We start from the raw sequence: 16,153 nt of genomic DNA on the forward strand, positions 1-16,153 counted from the left end.
CGAAAAAATTGTTTTACATCATTGTACGTTGCATTTGCGTGAGAATTTCCAGCAAATAAAAAACTCTCCCAATATATATACGAGTACACTTCCATCCTCTCTTCTTTTTAATTTTCATTCCTTCGTATTATTCATGATATGCATATTTATCAGACTGAGAGGCAGAGAGATAAACTTATGGAAATTTTCTATAACATTTTTATAACATGGGACCGTGAGTTTGTGAGTTTTTTTGATCGCTATTATGTAACGCGGCGCGGACAGGAATTTCAAAATTAGTATCACAGCGATCGGCGCTGAAGTCAGAACGATGGAAATTCTCCCCCGACGAATTATGGCAGGGAAAGTATGACGCCGCGCTCTCAAGCGTTCCCAACGGATCACGAATGAATGTTATATGGGCTCGAGCTCCCTCGTTCTTTCTCTTCGCCTCGTGTTCTTCTCTTGGCGTTACTATCGTAGCGACCCCTTCGTTGCTTTTAGCCTCTAGAAGAGAGAAAAACCGAGCGACAAAAGTCGTCAAAAGTATAATCGAGCCTACCGATTTTTATCCGGATTCCGCGACATCGATCCCTGGGCGCTAGGAAGCTCACCGAGTAATAGGAATGATTAAGAAATCTGCATACATCGCTCCCGGGATAGCTGTGCGTGGGTGTCTCGCAAAAAAGGGGGAAGGGGAGAACAAGAGATGAACAATCACGAACCGCTCGATCGTTGGAGATCATTACACGGTTCTCGCTCCGACCAAATAAGCTCGCTCGCTTACATGTAACGATGTCAGGGGCCGGTTGACATAATGAACAATTAATATGCAAACAGCGAATACTTAATGCTAAGCTGCACGGCAGATTTTGATGGGCTATTCGCGGGATTCATTGGGTTTTACGAGGGAGTATCCTCCTTTCCCCCGTTTTGGTTCCCGTTTTGATCCTTCACTGCGATATATCGAAAAATCCAGAATCATGCTGCAAAATATTTTTAAAAGGGAAAATGTGAATATAACAGAATCTCGTTAATGTAAAATATACACGCAGTATATGATATTTGTAACTTGAAAAGTTTAAAAGTTTAAATACTATATGAATGACAGATAAATAAAGAGACACGAGATTACATGTATAAGTATATTAAAATTATATTAAAGAAGCTCAAGATACATTAAAGCTACTTATTTTTTCAGCTAATACGATTTACTCTTAATAAGTTTACGAAAATTCGTTCCAAAGCCAGTGAAAGTGAAATACTGGCAGAATTAAATACAACTTTCTCAGGCGCAATAAATTTAATTATGCTGCTTTTAGAAAAAGAGAGAAGGTATAATTTAGCATCAAAGATACTGCGAAAAAAGGACGGATGAGGCTAATTGGATTTTCCGGTCAATTTTCTTTTCTGTCAGCTAAAAAGAATTCTTTGTCCGGCAGTTTATCAAATATAAATCGTCACCGTCAAAATAGAGTTAGCCTCAATCGTCTTTATAATATGATATATATAACTCTCTCTTTCCTATACCGGATATATAAAGAATTTTTATCCGTTCCAATAATCTTATATTTCTTCCAAAATACAGACTATACGTAGTCATATATATTCACATTTCTATCAATCAATAACTACACACACATAACATGATTACATGAACTTTTGAGAGGAAATAGGATTTTGATAAGCTATTAAAAGTATCGGAAATATGTACGTGCGTACATATTTTAGATAACTTATTTGATAAATGAGAGACAAATAAATATTATATTGTCATGAAATCTCTCTTTGTGAAATATAATATTATTAATATTTATTTTATCTGTACATATATATTATATATGTTATATTTTATTTTATTACAATATATTGTTTAGCACGAAAGTAATAATAATCAATTAATCTGCGTATAAATAAAAGATTTCAGTATTTAAATTACGTAACGAAATAAAATAAAATGTTTTTTTAAGCAATATATTACGAGTTATTTATCTTGAAATATATTAATGTTTGTGTGCAAAAAATTTGTATATTTATATATAAATATATTATTCAACAATATTTAAACCTATAAAGAGGTTTGGTAATTTGAATTTTTCGCGAAAGATTTTCCATTTCTTGGCAATCAATACTCCTTATTAAAAGCTACTTCAGTGGCCCATTGTGCGAAGGATTGGCCTAGTACTATTATTATATTCACGAAAATCCTTTGCAAACTCTATTCGCGTGTTGTAACCAACGACAGAATATTAGATCCTTCCTTCCGTCGTAGCAAAAATATAATTAGTTGTTCGATGAAGATAACATTGATTGCAAGAGCCTCAATGAATCGAGCGTGAAATTAATCCGATTGTTTTGGAATAAGCTTAAGTAAATCCGCAAGAAGAAAATTTATCGTATGTAGCGTGCATAAAACTAATGAAAAAAGAGCTCATCACGTTTCTTTACTTTATAGCAAAAGAGAATTGAGATTTAAATCTATTACAACTATATATGAGATTAATTATTATACCCGAAACAAAGATAATTAATTTAACTCTGATACATAAAAAAGATGTATCAAACTTGGGCAAAGTACGTGTGTTGATGTATTTGAAAATATAGTCCAATTGAAAATACATTCCAGCGAAAAGGAAGGGTCGAAAACGAATTTTGTCGTCTATACGCATCGCGACTATATCGCGTAATTTAGGAAAATTGGAAACAACCCTTCATATCGTCGGCAGGGAGTTTCGTGAAGGCTCTCGAGGCACTTGGTATGGAAGGTTTTAATAGCCAATCTGTGGGACGCTGAAGCGATCTCTTATAGCGCGACATATTCGAGGGTTCGAACGCATATACAGTTTAATTCAAGAATACCGGGGAAGCTTACAACGTTTTCTCCACGTCGCTATAAGCCAGTTATTTCGTCTCGAAGCCTTCAAGAATATTTGTTTCTAATCAGATTTCTAAAATTTTAAATGCTAAAAAATATTGCAAACTAACGTATATCTTGCAAACTTTTAAATTGAAGTGATTATTGTATTTATCACGTATTGCATTATTAAATCACAATCTCTTCTTATTTTTCATCTAAAGAATTTTTTAAGTTAGCAATCTCAGAAATATTAAGAAGAAAAGCGTATTATAAATTCTGTATAAAGTAATTAATCGGCGGAGCATTATCATACATCTTTTAATTAAAATAAATGTGGATCTTCGCGAACGAGAAAGCAATAATCACGATGCGTGCAATCGAGACAAAATCGATATATTTTTACTCGCGCCATAATGTTATCTACGGCGACGATTCGAAAGCAAGAGTAACAAATGAAATGACGTGACAAACGATTTCATCCCCTCGATTTCATTCGATGTCACACCCGCCACCGGGGCGCCGGCAACGCGCACCATTCTTCGCCTCGAGGCGAGATATTTTAGCGTGGCAGCCCGGCTTTCGGAAATCGCGTGCTTAGCCACGCGAGAAATGGTCCATGGGGTGTCTTGGAGCAAGAGAATTTCGAGGGTGGTAATTATTAGCGGTGCCGATTCTCCGTTGTCGTAGCACGATGTTCACACGCCCAGATGTCGCCCGCGAGGCCTGAAGGGATTCTCTCCTAAAGGGTCTCTCTTCATGGGCAAAATCGAGCCAACTATTTCGCCAGAGTAATTTCGGGGAGGGCTTCAAGAGTTGAAAGATTGACAATTCGCGACATCGGTCGATCGGTTTAGTTCGAGAAGATAATCTAATGTCCCTCTTATGCTTCAATTGAAGAACTTTCCCTTTAAGCTTCCCATTTTTTCCATATCTTGAGAAAAAAACCGATATCGTGACAGAGTATCTTTTGTAAGCAATCATTACATGTATCTAATATGTAATCAAGTGGATAAAAACATAATAATTATTAAAATAAATTAATTGTTTTTGAAAAATTTGTATGTAAAAATGTTGCAGTAAATAAAACGTATAAAATTGTACGAATACAATTTTTAATCGATTTTAATGTGCTGTAAAATATATGTTAAGAGATTTGAAAGTTAATAAGATAATAATTTATTAATCGCATTACATACACCATACCGGATGATCTTTCTTATAGAGAGAATAAAAAAGAATTATAAATTATTTATTACATAAGCACATGCGAGAGATGTAATCAAACTGTTCTTGATCTGACTTTAATCTCAAGAAATTTCCACAAGAAAGGGGCTTAGAGGTCTACATAAGTTCAACGAACGAACTCCTTTCTTTTACTTCGTACCGTATGAACGTTGGGAAACGCGGACCCTCGTCTTCGTGTTCCTCGATCATGATCTAATCCGGGGGACTTAACTGTCCGACTTTACGTATCTTGTGGAATTAGGGAATAAAGATTATTAAGTGACGGGCCGAAGGGGCCTCTCGAAGGGACAGCCGGAAAATCCCGGTTGAAGCGAGTGAGATTCTCTTAGACGGTACTGATCTGTAAATGTCGTGACGAGGACCAGAATATCCTTTCGCGAAACGCGATTAAATTTGCGGTACATTCGTAATTAAATACAAAGCCTCGTAATATGAAGTATATTTAAAAATAAAATCTAGTAAATGTAGAAAAAAACATTTTACTTTGCTTGCCGCAATTCGTAAATTAAACTTTAAGTCTCGCGTATTTAAAAACTTTCTGGCAAAATTTTATAATTCGGAAAAAGTTGTTCCATATAAAAATCTACGATCTTTAGGAAGTTGTGCACTTAATGTTGCAAATTTCTCGCATGTTGCAAATTATCGCGAAACAAAATAATAAGCTAACTCGTAATTTTTAATCTAGCTATTTTCCATGTTAGTTATTTTTCGATTTTCTCATCAAATATAGACTATAAAAATCATACGCTAATTTTATATCATACGCTATTTATGTCAAACTCTTTTCATTATTGCATATCTCTTCTTTTTATTTTTACAATCAAAATTTCAATCAAAATTCGCGCGATCTGAATTAGACTTGCATTTCGCCGCGAAACGATGTTTGGTGCGGATAGAAATGTAACAACGCGTGAGACGGAAAACTAGTGCTTTCCCACACAAGTTGATTCTTAGCGTGAAGACGACGGCGTTACAGAGAGGGTTGAAAGTAGACCGTGAGGGAAAAAGTGAGAGAGGAGAGCGGAAGAGGATGCTGAAACGAGTAAAAGGATCCGTCGAGCGAGAAACGAGGTAGATAGATAGTAGCAAACTGGTAAACTTTCCTAAAGCATAACCGTTACCGTAAGGCAATGACGAAGTGGCACTCTGCGCCTCGCGTACAGGTAGATTCATCTGCTCGCCCAAGGGCTGCATCTTACTTTTTGCGTGGAAAATAGTTTCTCGGGTTACCGCGCGCGTTAGTTTCATGTTAGTCAAACTTCGTATCTCTATGATATTTTATATGAAATTTCCATTTGCCGAATAACATCATCCGGATAAAATCCGGAAATGTATCAAAGATAAAAAAAATCGATAAGGGAAGAAATAACCGCGCATGCGTACATTAATTAATTCTTGTTAATCTGTTTATTTTATTATTTTTTTATAAGTGTAAGAATTAAAATAAAAAATTTTTCTTGCATATAAAAAATTAGAATCACGTTTGATTTTTTTTTCATTTCTACAGTCGTGTAATTTCTTCCTTTCTTCCACTTCTCATTCGCGTTTTGCGATTCGCGATGGAAATTCAAGGAGTTGTGCCCTCCGGGGACAGTGCGGTCTGAAGGATAATATCGGAGTGCCGTTTCGATTCGTGGATTGTAAACCCTCTCGTCCGCGGCCAGCTTTCCCGTCGATCTTCCCGTTAACGCGTCTAAGTAGCCTGGCTTCGTTCAACCACGCTAATTCAATAATATCGCTGAATCTATATATTAAGCGGATAGGATCGATCGTAGGAGGAAGAAGAAGAGGAGAAGGAGGAGCAGGAGGAGGAGAAGCGATAGTGGTAGGAAATGGACCAGCGTTCTAATTCATCTCGTAATGCTCCTTACCTACCCTGTACCAGCTCTCAGTGTGGTAATGGGTTTTCGCTACCCCTGAAATTTTGCTATATCCACCTATCGTGCCGCAACCGACGTACCCTCTCCACGGAAGCGCGATGGAAGATCAAATTGATTCGATTCGACGTCGGGGAAGATACCAGACTAATTGGCTATCATGAGTTTTGCATACCTTGAAATTCTGATTAATAGATGCCTTCCCTTAATTCGAGAATGTCTACAAGGATTAGATACGTGTTGTCGGGATATTACTTAAATAAAATCGGATAAAAATATATCGCCGAATTAATCTCGCTTTAAATTATCTACAATTCAGATAAAATTCCATTTATAATTTCATATATCATATAGAACATGAAACTACTAACTAAAAAATTAAAAAGCGTATTTTTAAAAGATTCTAAAAGAACCGCGTTGCGAGGGTATGATCGCAAAGGTCCCATCATACCCAGGTGAGGCAAGATTTAACTTGGTCGCTCATAAGCCATCGTGAGCAAACCTGCGTGGACGATCCTGTCGCCGAGCTCGTTGATAAATCGTCCCGCGGCTCGCAGCATCCGGCTCGACATTGCCGCATCGTCGTCCGACAGCGCCGACACATCGCTATTTTTAAAGAGATAACAAATGACGCTTATAATAAGCGCATTCAGGCGTGCCCGCTTTGCGTAAACCTGTCGCAGACGCGGGTGTATTTTTATTTCTCGTATGTACGCACCGGCGGAAACTGCCTCTCATGGTCTTCGATAAAAATTGTAAAGGTTTTAAATAAAACGGTTGAAAGAATTCGACGTAAGTTTCGTAAAACGAATAATCAGCAACGATAGAATTTTATATTGGATAAAAAATCCTCTTCACGGAAACACAGAACTTTGTCTTAAAAAATATAATAATAATGATAATAATAATAATAATAATAATAATAATAATAATAATAATATAAATTATATCGTCGTAAAAATGTCGTTTGTAGGAATGAGAAATATAAAAATGAATAAAAGTGCAATATTTTTTCGCGTTATAAAGCCCGGTAGCAACAACTTTCTCATTGGGAGAGTTTATTAGCGTTCTTTATATTTGACACTTTCTTTACGATCGACGTGTATGAAGTTGTTCCGGCTGGTAATATAATGCTGGCAACCGTAAAAGTTAATATACTCTCGATATTTCGGGAATACAAATCACCATGTCATTTTCCTCCCCTTCGCCTCTTTCCTATTTCTTCCCGGATGGCGTATGAAATTTCCATAACTGTAAACCGGGCGCAAGGCAATCCCCCGATTCTAGTTCCTCATGACTGTGCAAAGTATATTTTCGCATGCTGCCACTTCATTAACTTTTTATGATGCGTAAACAGAACCCCAGAGCCAATGAAAAAAAAGTCATATTCGCGTGCCAAATGGTGATGTAATGTTTACTATCAAAGTAATTTCAATCATACGAGAATAATTTCGAAAAATTATTAAAAAATATTTTATAGAGCTAATATAAATAAAAATTCTCTCAAAAAGAGAGAGAGAGTTACACAAAATTTTCAAGCAAATATATGGCACATTGAATGCACTTTGATTAATAAACATCTCAGGTTTCGGTCTGAAAAAAATTTTTTTGCAATAAATAATTTAGGTTTAAATGTATTTTTTGTCAATTACTATTGAAGTTACGGGTCAAGATTGAAATCTCGTTTGGTAATCTCAGTTTGACATATCATAAAAGTATATTGATATGACGATCGAAACGATGTAGCTATCGTGGATATGTGTCTCTGTGAATTTTTTATCACCTCTCGGAACTATCCCGCGATTATGTTAAAACGCGACACTTTTTACGATCGCTTTTACTTCCGATTTTACTCCCCGCATAGATCGGCGTTGCTCGCCACTACACGCGATAGAGCGAAAAACTCGTAAAAACGTGTGCTTCTTCGTATCTGCAAAACAACCGTACAATCCAAATGCAAGAGTCGACTTTACGAACCGGATAAAGACGACCGAACGACCCTTCTTGACGCGATCGCATCGGAATGATTCATCATGAGAGTTACCAACACTTTTTTAGTGGAAATAATTTCTACGAGAAAATAGATGAGAGTTATATAGGCAACTAAAATGGATTCTACGTCAAACTTGATAAATATTTATACAAATTGAAGAAATTTGAAATGCGTGACAATTTTATTCGCGACAATTCTCGCAGGTAGTCATAATGTCATTAAATTTCCGTTACGAAAATATAACAGAAATTGTTGGAATAAAGATAAATCCTCAGGTACAATGCATCAAAACACTGTACGTCATTTTATAACATTATAGAAAATTATAGAAAATTCTTCTTTTTTCATATGAAAAAAAGAAGAAAATTAAATCAAAATCACAAAAAAATGAGAGAGAAAATATTATTAAGAAATATTATTAAGTACAATAAAAATAAATAAAATCTATAAGTTCTCTTGTCAATCCATTTTCTGCAAATTCTAGAATAAATACAGATTAAAAGAGTTCCGTTTGTGTTCTGTTTTACGCTCAATTTATAATATCCCGTGCAACAAAGGCCAAGCAAAACTCTGAACGCCGCGAAATGTGTTGTCGATAAACAGCGGACAATTGATCTCAATGGTGAAAGTAGAGAGAGGAGGTACGGTCGAAGGTAGACACGGCGATCATTCTCCGATCTGGCGTGTCGACAACGCGGGAAGCGCATAGCTCAGGGCGACGTTCATGACCCGCGCAAGTTGCTCTGCAAAAACTATCCGTTTTTACTATACTGCCCCGCAGGCCGCCTCTCGATTCGCCCGCGCGATCCGATACCGAAAACGCGGCGCCGCTCGAATCGAGCGCTTCTCTCGCGGCCGCCCCCGCGTTTCGTAGTAACGCGGTGTACAAGGAGGGATATTGGAAGGGTTGAAATATATGCATCATGGAACAACGAGGAGGAGAGAAGGAAAGAGAGAGAGAGAGAAAGAGCATGCCCGGTAATATCAGATTTATTTTATGAGCGAGGTAGAGCGGTGTACCATCTCGCGGAGCAGCCCTCTGCCGCACCAATGATTCAGCCGCAACTTTCACCCTCGTAGCCCCCTCGATGCCATTGTACGCGCCCTCCCCCTTTCGCGAAACTTTTATTCGCGTCGCTGATCCGCCTTGCTGGCGCGCGCGCCACGGTTGCTTCTCCTTTCCCGTCGGTTTTGCTCACCGAGAAGCGAGAAGAGACGCGAACCACGAGTGAAACGTGCTCACAAAAGCTTTCGGGACTTCGAAGCAGGCGATGTTCCCGTTTCTTTTTCTTTTACGCGCCAAAAATGATATAAAAGAAGTATGGGGATACGCTGCTGAAAAGAGAATGCGTCGCGCTTTAAAAATATAAGTAATAGAAAGTTGTCCTCTCTCATGTTAAATCATATGACAACTGCAACTAGTTCGTAAACGAAATACAGTTATATAATATTTATAATTTGTGTAAAAACAATATCGAGAAATATCTCGGCAAATTTTATTATTCTAATTTGAATTCGTAACAAAAAATATAAGAGAAGATATCAAATTGAACATGGATTTCGCAAAAATCGACATACTCTTGTTTCTTAGTAATTAAGTGTTGCATTCCATCACAGCTGATATGATGAAAATTCATATATCATTTATCAAGATAGAAAGTTTATATATAAATATATATAATATAATATAAGCATGTGTTTCTCCAACTTGTTCAACTGTGCGATACATTGACTGTAATAAAAGTAATATATACTTCTAGTTGATAAATAAAAAAATACTATTAAATAAGTAAGATAATATATCTCTTTAACATAAAATTATATTGTATATATAAAATAAAAATACATTATAATCTTTGGTTAATGTATTTTTCTATTTTTTATCTTGATAATTTGACGCTAATTACTTTGATAGAAGTAATTGTTGCTAATTCACAGATCCATAGACAGATCTATCTTGCAGAGATGAATAATTTTTAATATTCATACTTATTGTAATATTTATGATTATTTATTCTTTTTCAAAATCTTCTTACAAACAGTGAGAATATTAGCAGTGAATAAACACAAGATTTGTTAGGCAGATTTAGATTGTGTATCAATATTTACATTTATACAAAGACATTTTTTCACGACCTTTCTCTGTTTCCTTTATTAACTTCTATGTTTTTCGTTGAAATTATTCTTCGTTTGAATTTAGTCATACACAGTCTCTGATACAAAACGAATATTATGGGCAGCTATGTATGGCCGTATTTTACAAAATACGTTACAGGTGCAACGTGCAATTTTTATAATAAGTATTATTCTCTTCGGCTAGACTGTAATGTAATAAATCACATAAAAAGGAAACATAAAGGTATTTATAACATTATTATCCGTTTCAGTGTCAAGCGGCGCGATCGCGCTTTTTCTATCCAGTGCTTAAAAGTGCCAGCGCATCAATTTGTAAATTCACAGTAAATGCTGGTTTTTGTCGATGCGTATCTTTACTGTTACCGTTTGGTCATAGGCAAATTAAAACGAAATTAAAGCAATATAACACTCTGCAAGTGTACATTTTTTAAGTATTATAAACAAGGATGGCTTATCATTTTTCGACTCATAATTAGAGGACAAGCGCTTTCGCGCCGCTTGGCATTTTTCAATCGAGTTTCTACAAAAGTTCGTAGCACTCAAACGGCACTTAAAAAATTTCCAAAATAGGAAAAAGCGAATACTCCTATTCTGCAATACAAGACAATAAAGTACAATGTGATACTTGTCATAAAATATATAATATACATTACACCATAAAAACCGGTATGAAATTACATTTAATAAGTAAACATGGAATTAATAAATATACAGCGATAGAACGTCAATACTGGATAGAAAATAGTAATGATGTTATATTAAATGAGGATAGTACAATAACGTGCCGACATTGCGATCAAGTTTTTCCAAAGAATTATGTCTGTTTAATGAAACATTTGGTCACTCATGATCAAGTCGATGTACCTTTGGAATTCCAATAAACGGGGTAAGAGAGAAACGGCGATAAATCGAATATTATTTTATCTCTTTTCGTTAACTTATTCATATATATTTTTGTATACCTAATGAATAAAATTATATATAATAAGTAAAATCATCAAATTCAAGATATTTAATATATCTTTATCACAAAGATTATGAATATTAACATCAAACAGGTTAACAAACAGTTTTTTACGTTCTGGCAAAGTTCTATAGACATTCCTAAAACCAGCTACAAATAACTAATACGCAATTTTTATCAATTTGGCAATGAAAATGACTATATATCACTACATCTTGGAGATTCTGAGTTAAACTGCTCTCAGTCAACGGATTTTGATAACATTGCTGAATATGATGGCCCTACTGAACTCGAAAATATATTTAAGGAAATGGAAAAATTTTACGCTTTGATGAGTAATAATTTGCTTTTTGACGTAACATTAAGTAATATAACATGAAATTATAATTACAATACATCTACAGTTTTACAAATATATTGTTTATTTATTAAGAATTTATCAAACATCGACAAAGATATATTTGCGGTTATTTTTCATAGTACTAATATCTATAGCATTAATATCATTTAGTAGTCATAGTATGTATTAATATCATAGTATTAGTATCTATTAAAAAATTTATTACATAATATTATATTTAACATCTCCCAGATATTACATATGTCATGATCTGTTAATGATTTCGAAAATAATTTTTTAAAAGTATTCGGTACACATACATACATATGTACATACATATATACATATATGTATATGAGACATATTTTTTTCATACTAATTGTATAGAAAAATTTACTACATAATATTGTATATAACAGATATTACATATGTCATGATTTTTACATCTATCATTGATTTTGAAAGTAATTTTTTAAAAGACATCAATTATGTATTAAAAATAAGTATTTGTAATTAAAATTTTAGTTTATTTTCTTAGAAATCATTTTAATATTTAATCTCATTATTTTAAGCTGTATGTCTTAATTGTTATGTATTATAAAACGAAAGAATAATGAAGAAGATGAGAAGAAAAGAGTAATATCATAATTTCTTGTAATTTTTTTACGCCGGAAACAATCTTATCTCTCAAATATTATATTATGTAATAATTTTTTAAAAAATTTTGTTTAAAGATGAAAAATTTATTTTAATGTAATTCTTTATGTCATAGCAATATATGATGTGATAAGAACAAAATGTTATTTATTGTTCAAAATTAAATATTTTAAAACTTCTTGCTTCTAAAAAAGTTTCTTGTAAAAATCAAAATTAATAAAATTTTTATGATGAACTATTTATTATTCTATAGGTTTATTACACTATAGAAAAATTATAATCAATTATTTATCCTATGATTCCTCTATTTATATTCGTTACATAACTTTTGAATTAAATTTCAAATACAATAAGCTTATAAAAATTTCTATATAATTCAATCTCGATCAATTTTTTCATCCCACCCTGCATCTCACGCAATAAGCTCTCCACAGTTGCTTCCTATTGTTAGGTATTGTACGCTGAAAAATCGAGAAACTCTTAAAAAATAAGCAATTGAAACGTATTTAATATGCCTCTCGAAAAGATGTTTGGAAAGAAATTTTAAAGTAATGTATCTAATCATTCTTTTAAAAATCGAGGAATAAACTTATTTTAATGGATATAGAGGGATAAGTGATTCTCCAAGAAATGAATCTTTTTTAAGTTCCTAAGGTATTTACTTTTAAACAACTAAATTATCGTAAATTATAATTATTTTAGTACAAAAATGAAAAAGATGTAAAAAAACAATCATAAAATTTTTAATACAAAAAATTTTCAAACATTAACTTATTTGTTAGAACAATTATTCTAGCTACTAATTAAGTGGACATACATAAAGCTTGCTTGCTTACAAAAGCTCTGATAATTAATTTATTAAATATAGTTACAAAATATTTTTTTTAAATATTATATAATGTTATAACATAAGCCGCGTTTGTTTCCAATTCAATGATTTGTGCATTGACTGTAATAAAAGTAATATATATATGATGCAATTTGATAAGTAAGAAATTTATTAAATAAATAAGATAATATATTTATTTAACATAGGGTTATTCTGGTACACAGAAAAATATATTATACTCCTCGATTAATGTATCTCGCACTTTTCCTTTCTTATCGATGTGGTAATTTATGCTACCTATTTCGATAGAAGTAATTGTTGCTAATTCACAGATACAGATTCACAGACAGAACTATAATTTTTAATATTCACACTTATTTTAATATTTATGATTATTTAATTTCACTTTCTGTAATTTTTTCCTTCAAACAATGAGATTACCAGCAGTGAATAAGCAACTAATGGTAAAATTAGTTAGGCAGATTTAAAATGTGTATCAATATTTACATTTATACAAAGACATTTTTTCCCGACCTTTTTCTGTTTCCTTTATTGACTTCTATGTTTGTCGTTGAAATTATTCTTCGTTTGAATTTAGTCGTATACAGTCTCTGATACAGAACGAATATTATGGCTTGCTATGTATGGCCGTATTTTACAAAAATCGTTCCAGGTGCATCGTGCAATTTTTGTAATAAGTATTATTCTCTTCAACAAAACTATTCCAGTATAAAAAATCACATAAGAAGGAAACATAAAGGTAATTTATGCTATATTTATAACATTATTAACCGTTTCAGAGTCAAGCGGCGCGATTACGCTTCTTCTGTTCAGTGCTTAAAAGTGCCAGCGCATCAATTTGTAAATTCACAGTAATTGCATGTTCGGTTTTTGTCGATGCGTGTCTTTACTGTTACCGATAGGTCATAGACAAATTAAGACGAAATTGAAGTAATATAACACTCTGCAGATGTACATTTTTTTAATATCATAAACAAGGCTGGCCGCTTAGCTTTTTTCGACTCAGAATTAGAAGACAAGCGCTATCGCGCCGCTTGGCATTTTTCGATCGAGTTTCTACAAAAGTCCATGGCACTCAAACGGCACTTAAACAAAATATTTCCAAAATAGGAGTAAGCATTTTATCCTATAATGTATTACTAAACGGTAAATTACAATGTGATAAATGTGGAAGAGAATATAATAAGCATTACAGCGCTACTATCAATATGAAATCACATTTAATTGAACATGGAATTGATGAATGTACAGCGACAGAACGTCAATACTGGATAGAAAATAGTAATGATGTTATATTAAATGAGGATAGTACAATAACGTGCCGACATTGCGATCAAGTTTTTCCAAAGAATTATGTCTGTTTAATGAAACATTTGGTCACTCATGATCAAGTCGATGTACCTTTGGAATTCCAATAAACGGAGTAAGAGAGAAACGGCGATAAATCGAATATTATTTTATCTCTTTTCGTTAACTTATTCATATATATTTTTGTATACCTAATGAATAAAATTATATATAATAAGTAAAATCATCAAATTCAAGATATTTAATATATCTTTATCACAAAGATTATGAATATTAACATCAAACAGGTTAACAAACAGTTTTTTACGTTCTAGGCAAAGTGCTATAGACATTCCTACAAGCAGCTACAAATAAATAATATGCAATTTTTATCAATTTGGCAATGAAAATGACTATATATCACTACATCTTGGAGATTCTGAGTTAAACAGCTCTCAGTCAACGGATTTTGATAACATTGCTGAATATGATGGCCCTACTGAACTCGAAAATATATTTAAGGAAATGGAAAAATTTTACGCTTTGATGAGTAATAATTTGCTTTTTGACGTAACATTAAGTAATATAACATGAAATTATAATTACAATACATCTACAGTTTTACAAATATATTGTTTATTTATTAAGAATTTATCAAACATCGACAAAGATATATTTGCGGTTATTTTTCATAGTATTAATATCTATAGTATTAATATCATTTAGTAGTCATAGTATTAATATCATAGTATTAGTATCTATTAAAAAATTTATTACATAATATTATATTTAACATCTCCCAGATATTACATATGTCATGATCTGTTATTGATTTCGAAAATAACTTTTTAAAAGTATTCGGTACACATACATACATATGTACATACATATATACATATATATGAGACATATTTTTTTCATACTATTTGTATAGAAAAATTTACTACATAATATTGTATATAACAGATATTACATATGTCATGATTTCTACATCTATCATTGATTTTGAAAGTAATTTTTTAAAAGAAATCAATTATATATCAAAAATAATTATTTATAATTAAAATTTTAGTTTATATTCTTAGAAATCATTTTAATATTTAATTTCATTATTTTAAGCTGTATGTCTTAATTGTTATGTATTATAAAACGAAAGAATAATGAAGAAGATGAGAAGAAAAAAGTAATTTTATAATTTCTTGTAATTTTTTTACGCCGGAAACAATCTTATCTCTCAAATATTATGTTATGTAATAATTTTTTAAAAAATTTTGTTTAAAGATGAAAAAAATTATTTTAATGTAATTTTCTATGTCATAACAATATATGATGTGATAAGAACGAAATGTTATTTATTGTTCAAAATTAAATATTTTAAAACTTCTTGCTTCTAAAGAATGTTTATTGTAAAAATCAAAATTAATAAAAATTTTTATGATAAACTATTTTTTATTTTATATGTTTATTACACTATAAAAAAATTATAATCAATTATTTATGCCATGATTCCTCTATTTATATTCGTTATATCAATTTTGAATTAAATTTCAAATTCAATATGCTTATAAAAATTTCAATATAATTCAATCTCGATATATTTCAATCTCGATAAATTTTTGCATCCCACCCTGCATCTCACGCAATAAACTCTCCACAGTTGCTTCCTATTGTTAGATATTGTACGCTGAAAAATCGAAAAAGTCTTAAAAAAGAAGCAATTGAAACCTATTTAATATGCCTCTCGATAAGATGTTTGGAAGGAAATTTTAAAGTAATGTATCTAATCATTCTTTTAAAAATCGAGGAATAAACTTATTTTAATGGATATAGAGAGATAAGTGAATCTTCAAAAAATGAATATTTTTTATGTTCCTAAGGTATTTACTTTTAAATAAATAAATTATCGTAAATAATTATTTTAGTACAAAAATGAAAAATATGTAAAAAAAGCAATGATAAAATTTTCAA

At 32.2% G+C, this 16,153-nt stretch overlaps 1 protein-coding gene and 2 long non-coding RNA genes across 11 annotated transcripts in view; all 3 read left to right on the forward strand.

Annotated features, from left to right (window-relative positions):
* Ten-m (teneurin transmembrane protein Ten-m) overlaps positions 1–16,153 on the forward strand; it is a 683,381-nt gene that overhangs the window by 245,212 nt on the left and 422,016 nt on the right. The window lies entirely within an intron of this gene.
* On the forward strand, positions 10,133–11,863 carry LOC145970300 (uncharacterized). Its single transcript, XR_014438385.1, has 3 exons — positions 10,133–10,310; positions 10,658–10,973; positions 11,146–11,863. It is a non-coding gene; the product is annotated as an uncharacterized LOC145970300 (long non-coding RNA).
* Positions 13,495–15,085, forward strand: LOC145970299 (uncharacterized). The gene is made up of 3 exons (XR_014438384.1): positions 13,495–13,637; positions 14,009–14,321; positions 14,521–15,085. It is a non-coding gene; the product is annotated as an uncharacterized LOC145970299 (long non-coding RNA).

Source organism: Camponotus vicinus, unplaced genomic scaffold, assembly GCF_025532165.1.
Source record: "Camponotus vicinus isolate PSW18456_S1 unplaced genomic scaffold, iyCamVici1.0 SCAF_4, whole genome shotgun sequence".
Classification (NCBI taxonomy): Eukaryota; Metazoa; Arthropoda; class Insecta; order Hymenoptera; family Formicidae; genus Camponotus; species Camponotus vicinus.